Source organism: Apium graveolens, chromosome 5 (genome assembly GCF_009905375.1).
Source record: "Apium graveolens cultivar Ventura chromosome 5, ASM990537v1, whole genome shotgun sequence".
Classification (NCBI taxonomy): domain Eukaryota; kingdom Viridiplantae; phylum Streptophyta; class Magnoliopsida; order Apiales; family Apiaceae; genus Apium; species Apium graveolens.
Genome location: NC_133651.1, coordinates 213,693,457 through 213,700,705, shown reverse-complemented (window position 1 = coordinate 213,700,705; position 7,249 = coordinate 213,693,457).

Sequence of the window (7,249 nt, the reverse complement as noted above, 5' to 3'; positions counted from 1 at the left end):
TCCTCCATGTCATCAATCCACACCACTCTCTTCATCCACCATTCATTTTAACTCAATCTCAACCACTCTCTTCAACTAACTCCTTCTATAAATAAACACCCACCCCACCATTTTTCATAAAGGCTAAGAGCTAAATAATTGCTGGGCATTTTCAAGAAGTATTCTCTCTACACACTCTCTAATATCCAAACCCAAATACTTCATCTCAAAAACCTCTCTCTTACAAATATATATCATATATTCAAGGTTTTTGATCTTCAAGCTTAGTTCCACCAACCAAGCTCTATCGTCCCAAGCAAAACTCATCCATACCACTTCCTTTCCTCCCGAAGGGCTGCCCAAGTTCGACCAACAAGCCGGAATTCGTCCGAACCTCCGGCGAATTTTTCCGGTGAACTTTTCCGTTCATCTCGTAAAAGTGGTAAACTTTTTAACTTCCATCCAAGTCTTAACCGACCACTCTTAATATTCATATAAGAAGTTTAGTAACACATTCTCTTCATCTCTACAAGCTCTTATATAGAATAACTTAAAGAAAAACAAATTCGTATAAGGATTGTTTTCTACAAATTATACACTTCTAGCACGAAGAGATAATTTCAACAATGCTTGGTTTATATTTCTAACTAGCACCTTTAGTGTTTCGTGGAAATTAAATTACAAAACTAGTATTTTATTATTTAAACTTAAACGCACTTATTTTGGCCATATATTGATATATTCATTATAATTGTTTAACAAGACTTTAGCGACTTCCCTTACTAACACCTTTAGAGTTCCGTGGGAAAAACTTAAGGCTTATATTATATATATTTATATATACATATTTATTATATTTAGTTAAAAGATTTAAGTGAATTTCCTTACCAGCACCTCTCGTGTTTCGTGGGAAAATCTTAAAGCTTTTAAGTAAATGTAAAATTCGTAATTTTATTTTTAATTTATTTATTAGAAATTAGATATTAATTTGTCTAGATAAATATTTTAAAATTAGAATATTCTGAAAACATTTTGTGCAAGGTAGTTGATTTGTGAAAAGATTTGTTATTTGTGGAAATAAGTGTAAGAATAATTTAGAAAATCGAAATTTTTTTAGTTTAGGTAATTGTGTGTATCAAATATTTTATTTATGGAATTTACTTGGAGAGGTTGTAAATCTTTAGGAGGATATATTATTATTTCCTAGTTGAGATATAGGGTTTTGTATCGTTATAAATACACCATATTCGTATTCCTTGTTTTTATCATTAAAATTCGTAGGACTTTCTCAGCAAAAATCAGCTGTCTTGTAAAATTCGTAGAAAATTCATCGTAAGTCAGAATTCAGTGATTCTGGACTTTTCAGAAAGGTCTTTTCGTTATCTTCAGCTTTCGTGTTTCGTGTTTTTCAAGAAAATATCGTTTAGAGGGTCAAAAAGAGTAAATTCAGATCTGGTCAGGCTTTGAGGTAAGTACCTTTTGACTTACTTTTAAATTTCCGAAAAGATATTTCAGTTCTGTTTTTAATTTCATATAAGATATAAAAACTTTGATTTCGAAATTATAAGATATAAGTATTTGTGAATTTTAGAACCCAGTCTCTACGTTTTCGAACCGTTCGTAATTTACGCTATAGTTCCGGAACTAGCCTTAGATACCCTTAGTAGGCGCACAAGTGTGCAACTTTAGATACCTATTAAGGGCGCGTAATTATTGAACTTTAGATGCCGACCACTGGCAAAGTGTGGTATAAAGAATAAGAATAAGAATTAGATGCCGGCTACTGGCAAAGTGTGGCCGTAGATCAAGACTGTGGTATTTATAAGAATTATCGTTTCGTTCTGTTTTATTCTGCTCAGATCTGTTATAAAATCTGTACTGTTATAAATTATGCTCTGTTCTGTTTTAAATTCTGAATTTTAAAATATAAAACTTTGGGTTGGATTTATTTTAGAAAATGTTTTACAAAATTATTATTGTTTTAAGAAAAATCGTTTTATCAAAACACCCATTGTTTTTCTGTTTAAAAGTTAGTCAATTTGTACTTGCTGAGCTGTGTAGCTCACCCCTTTTAACATTTCAGGTTCGGAATTTGGAGCATATTAAGATTAAGGAATGAGAACTATGTGGAGATCTGTGCTGCTTCGTTTTGTGCTATTTGAATTAGAATAAAGATTTTGTTTTTAGAGAATAAATTTAATTATCTGTTAGACAATTATTATCGGATTTGTGGAGCTGCGTCTCTATTTTTATGATTTTGATTATTGAGTTTGACCGCTGCTTTGAATTTCGTGATCTATTAGAATTATCGAGTAATAATATATTTTATTTTTAGTTTTCGATTTAGAATTTAATAGTCCGGAAGTGCGGGTCGTGACAGTTGGTATCAAGAGCAGGCTGTCCTTCGGAGTGTATTAGGTATGGGACTAGTACATTCCCTAGGATGCGATCCTTTAGACTATCGTATAGGTCTTAGAAAATTATTTTGGATTTAGGGCATTTATTTGTGTGATTATTTGATATGTTTGACTTTTGTGTTTTTTTTGATTATTGACTATAAGTTTAGAATTTGTTTTGTGTGTTCTAGTAAAGATGGATGGAGAAAATCAGAACAACAATGAAAATCAGGGCAATAATGATGAAGGAGGAAACGTCTTTGACCAGCTGGCTGAAACTCTAGCTGTACTTGTGAATCAGCAACCGAAGCCCAACATCGTCTCTCAATTCAAGCGTTTGAACCCGCCAACTTTTGATGGAGCTACAGACCCGGCTATCGTTGAGATGTGGATCCAAGAGATGGAAAAAGCTTTCGGACTTCTGGGGAGCAATGAGGAACAGAAGGTGACCTTAGCTGTGTACCAATTGCAAGGAAGCGCTTACGACTGGTGGCTTATGGAAAAGAGGAAGAATGAGACGACAAATCTTGAAGAAAATCATGAACCGTACACTTGGGCAAAGTTCAAGAAGGCTTTAGAGGACAAGTACTTTCCGAGAACAGTTCGTCTGCAGAAAGAGAGGGACTTCATTCGACTTCAACAAGGTGGAAGAACCGTCATTGAATACGAAGCAGAATTTGCAAAGCTTGCGAAGTACGCGTCGACCCTAGTAGCAGATGAGAGCAGTCGAGCACGAAGATTAGAGGAGGGACTTCGAAGTGACATCAGGAATTCAGTGGCGTCGTTTGAACTTCAGACGTACGAGGCTGTCCTCAACAAGGCGTTAGTGATCGAAAGGGGCTTGGCAGAATCTGAAAAGGCGTCTGGCAGTTGGAATAAGAGGCGGTTCACTCAAACTAGTGGGCAATCTTTTCAAGGGGGACCACTCAAGAAGCCACACGTGTACGATAACATCGGGGGTCAAGGTGATCGAGAGACGTGTACCAGGTGCGGCAAGAATCATCCGGACAAAGTCTGTCGTTGGAATACAGGTGCTTGTTTTCATTGCGGAGAAGTAGGACATAAGATTTCGAATTGTCCGCACAATCCGCCACCGCCACCAAGGAAGGAAGCAGATAACAAGATGGGCAAAGGACGTGTGTTTCAGCTGACAGGAAATGACAACTATCGCAATTAAGGTATGATTTCTTTTCTTTAGTGACTTATTTAATTTATTTATGTTATGTGAATTTGGGGACCAAATTCTTTTAAGGAGGGAAGAATGTAAAATTCGTAATTTTATTTTTAATTTATTTATTAGAAATTAGATATTAATTTGTCTAGATAAATATTTTAAAATTAGAATATTCTGAAAACATTTTGTGCAAGGTAGTTGATTTGTGAAAAGATTTGTTATTTGTGAAAATAAGTGTAAGAATAATTTAGAAAATCGAAATTTTTTTAGTTTAGGTAATTGTGTGTATCAAATATTTTATTTATGGAATTTACTTGGAGAGGTTGTAAATCTTTAGGAGGAAATATTATTATTTCCTAGTTGAGATATAGGGTTTTGTATCGTTATAAATACACCATATTCGTATTCCTTGTTTTTATCATTAAAATTCGTAGGACTTTCTCAGCAAAAATCAGCTGTCTTGTAAAATTCGTAGAAAATTCATCGTAAGTCAGAATTCAGTGATTCTGGACTTTTCAGAAAGGTCTTTTCGTTATCTTCAGCTTTCGTGTTTCGTGTTTTTCAAGAAAATATCGTTTAGAGGGTCAAAAAGAGTAAATTCAGATCTGGTCAGGCTTTGAGGTAAGTACCTTTTGACTTACTTTTAAATTTCCGAAAAGATATTTCAGTTCTGTTTTTAATTTCATATAAGATATAAAAACTTTGATTTCGAAATTATAAGATATAAGTATTTGTGAATTTTAGAACCCAGTCTCTACGTTTTCGAACCGTTCGTAATTTACGCTATAGTTCCGGAACTAGCCTTAGATACCCTTAGTAGGCGCACAAGTGTGCAACTTTAGATACCTATTAAGGGCGCGTAATTATTGAACTTTAGATGCCGACCACTGGCAAAGTGTGGTATAAAGAATAAGAATAAGAATTAGATGCCGGCTACTGGCAAAGTGTGGCCGTAGATCAAGACTGTGGTATTTATAAGAATTATCGTTTCGTTCTGTTTTATTCTGCTCAGATCTGTTATAAAATCTGTACTGTTATAAATTCTGCTCTGTTCTGTTTTAAATTCTGAATTTTAAAATATAAAACTTTGGGTTGGATTTATTTTAGAAAATGTTTTACAAAATTATTATTGTTTTAAGAAAAATCGTTTTATCAAAACACCCATTGTTTTTCTGTTTAAAAGTTAGTCAATTTGTACTTGCTGAGCTGTGTAGCTCACCCCTTTTAACATTTCAGGTTCGGAATTTGGAGCATATTAAGATTAAGGAATGAGAACTATGTGGAGATCTGTGCTGCTTCGTTTTGTGCTATTTGAATTAGAATAAAGATTTTGTTTTTAGAGAATAAATTTAATTATCTGTTAGACAATTATTATCGTATTTGTGGAGCTGCGTCTCTATTTTTATGATTTTGATTATTGAGTTTGACCGCTGCTTTGAATTTCGTGATCTATTAGAATTATCGAGTAATAATATATTTTATTTTTAGTTTTCGATTTAGAATTTAATAGTCCGGAAGTGCGGGTCGTGACAGTAAATATAAGTATATATATAATCGTATAAGAATTAAGCGACTTCCCTTACTAGCACCTTTAGTGTTTCGTGGGAAAAACTTAAAGCTTATATTGTATTATATATATACACATATAAACTGTGCTAATATAATTTAAACTCTGCTCTTATATTGTTTTGATATATTGTGTTTAAATTACGCACCTTTTATTTTCTCGGCCAAATATTTTATAAGTGCCAATAGTTAAAGAATAAGTGTAACACTCTCGATTTATAAAGGTCTACACACGACTATATTAAACGAGACATTATTTTATCAAAGATCCGAAAGCTATAACGCTTCACCAAGGACTTGATATATTTATTACTTCGGAAATAAGATATATTATTCAAAACGAAGTAAAACCAAGTATACTCTAAAATTCACTTAATCTAAAGAAAGTATAAATTAATATTCTTTTAAGAATATTTGTTTGTCATCCGGTTTAGTTAAGTGTATTACCAGTCCAAACCCTTTTTATCTATAACGGGTATTGTTTCGTAGATATTGTTTTCTTCATTTTACAGTGAGGTGAAGTATAGTGAGGTGATTCTCGTTCTAAGACCCAAGTCCTAGACGTACTAACGGGGAGTTAGTCGTCTTTGCACCGTGAGGAAGAGGAAAGACTTAAGACCAACTACTGAGATCCAAGACCGGCAAAAGCTTAGAAGGACAAAGACTAAACCAAGGGTTCTACATCAACTTTGAAGAAATAACAGGGTGTTATTGTCTAAGATAGGTTGTGTAGGTTGCACATTTATTTTGAGGTGGTAACCCGGAGTTACGCACCAAGACAAGTATTTGTAGGGTTGTAAAGGTTTCTCTGCCTACGTAAGGAGCAAGGTTATTTTAAGGGAAAAACTCGAGTCCTGGAGAGGAGCTCGGGGACTGGACGTAGGGGTGAGCGAATCTATTAGAGGTTGCACCATCGCTAACCAGGATAAATCTCCCGTGTGGTATTTTCTTCCTTATCTTTTATTTCCACATACATAATCTGCATCAGTACAATATTTAAAACGGGATAAATATTTTTAAAACGCCATAATAATTTTTAAATTGGTAATTAATCTTTCAACCCCTTTCTAACTTAAAATAGTCATTTTACGGGACCTAACACACAATAAACAAACCGCAAACGATGCACTTTAAAATAAAAAAAATCAACAATTAACACAAATTTAAAGGCTTAATAATAATAACATGCAAAATAAAGTTGAAAATTTAATGAAAAAATTATAACCAAAGATTTTTTTTTTTGTCTTTGAAGTCAAACGACTAGCACTTATTTATATATAATTTTTTTTACTTGCCCTTTAAGATTACCTAATTTATTAGTCAAGACTTTCTTAATTAAACTTTAAGCTACCTAATTTTTTACTCAAGAATTCCCTAAAATATTTTACTTAAAAATTGCAAAAATTTTAATGAAAGATTTTGCAAAAATTTTAGGTGAAAATCAATAATACTCCCCCAGTCCCACTGTATTCTTTACATTACTTTTCGGCACGCTTTTCAATACTTATTTAAAGTATAGTTCCATAATATATATTTTTATTTTTATTTTTGAATAAAAATTTTATGTTTAAACTTTTATTAAAAAAAGAAAATTAAAAAAAAACATTATGAAACTATAATTTATAGAAGTCTCGAAATACGTGCAAACAGTGAACATAAACAACTCATCGGGACAGAGAGAGTATATTTAGGAGAATATAAGATTATTGTATTTTTTGATATTTTTAAACTTAAAAATTTAGAAAAATTAGAAAAATATAGTAGAACAATTTGAGAGGCACCGCGTAATTCTTCTTTAGATAAATATATATATTGAAGATTTGGGAGATTGGGTAAGTAAATATTGTAAGGAAAAGCAGGGTGTTTAACCCTTTCTCTAATAAATTGTAGGGTAGATTGCAAATGAGGGGTCGAGTCTTATATCTTATTTAAATTGATAATCGTCATTTACATTTTATTAAATATATGATTTGATGATCTTCCTACAAAAGTTTTTTGGCTACTCTCTCCGACTCTTTCAGAACAAAATGTGGCCTTCATATTTTTGCCCAAGATTATCAAATCAAATCTTATTAATTAATAAGAAAAGAACATAGGAGAAAGAAATTAAAATATCTTATACGTCTTGAATTTT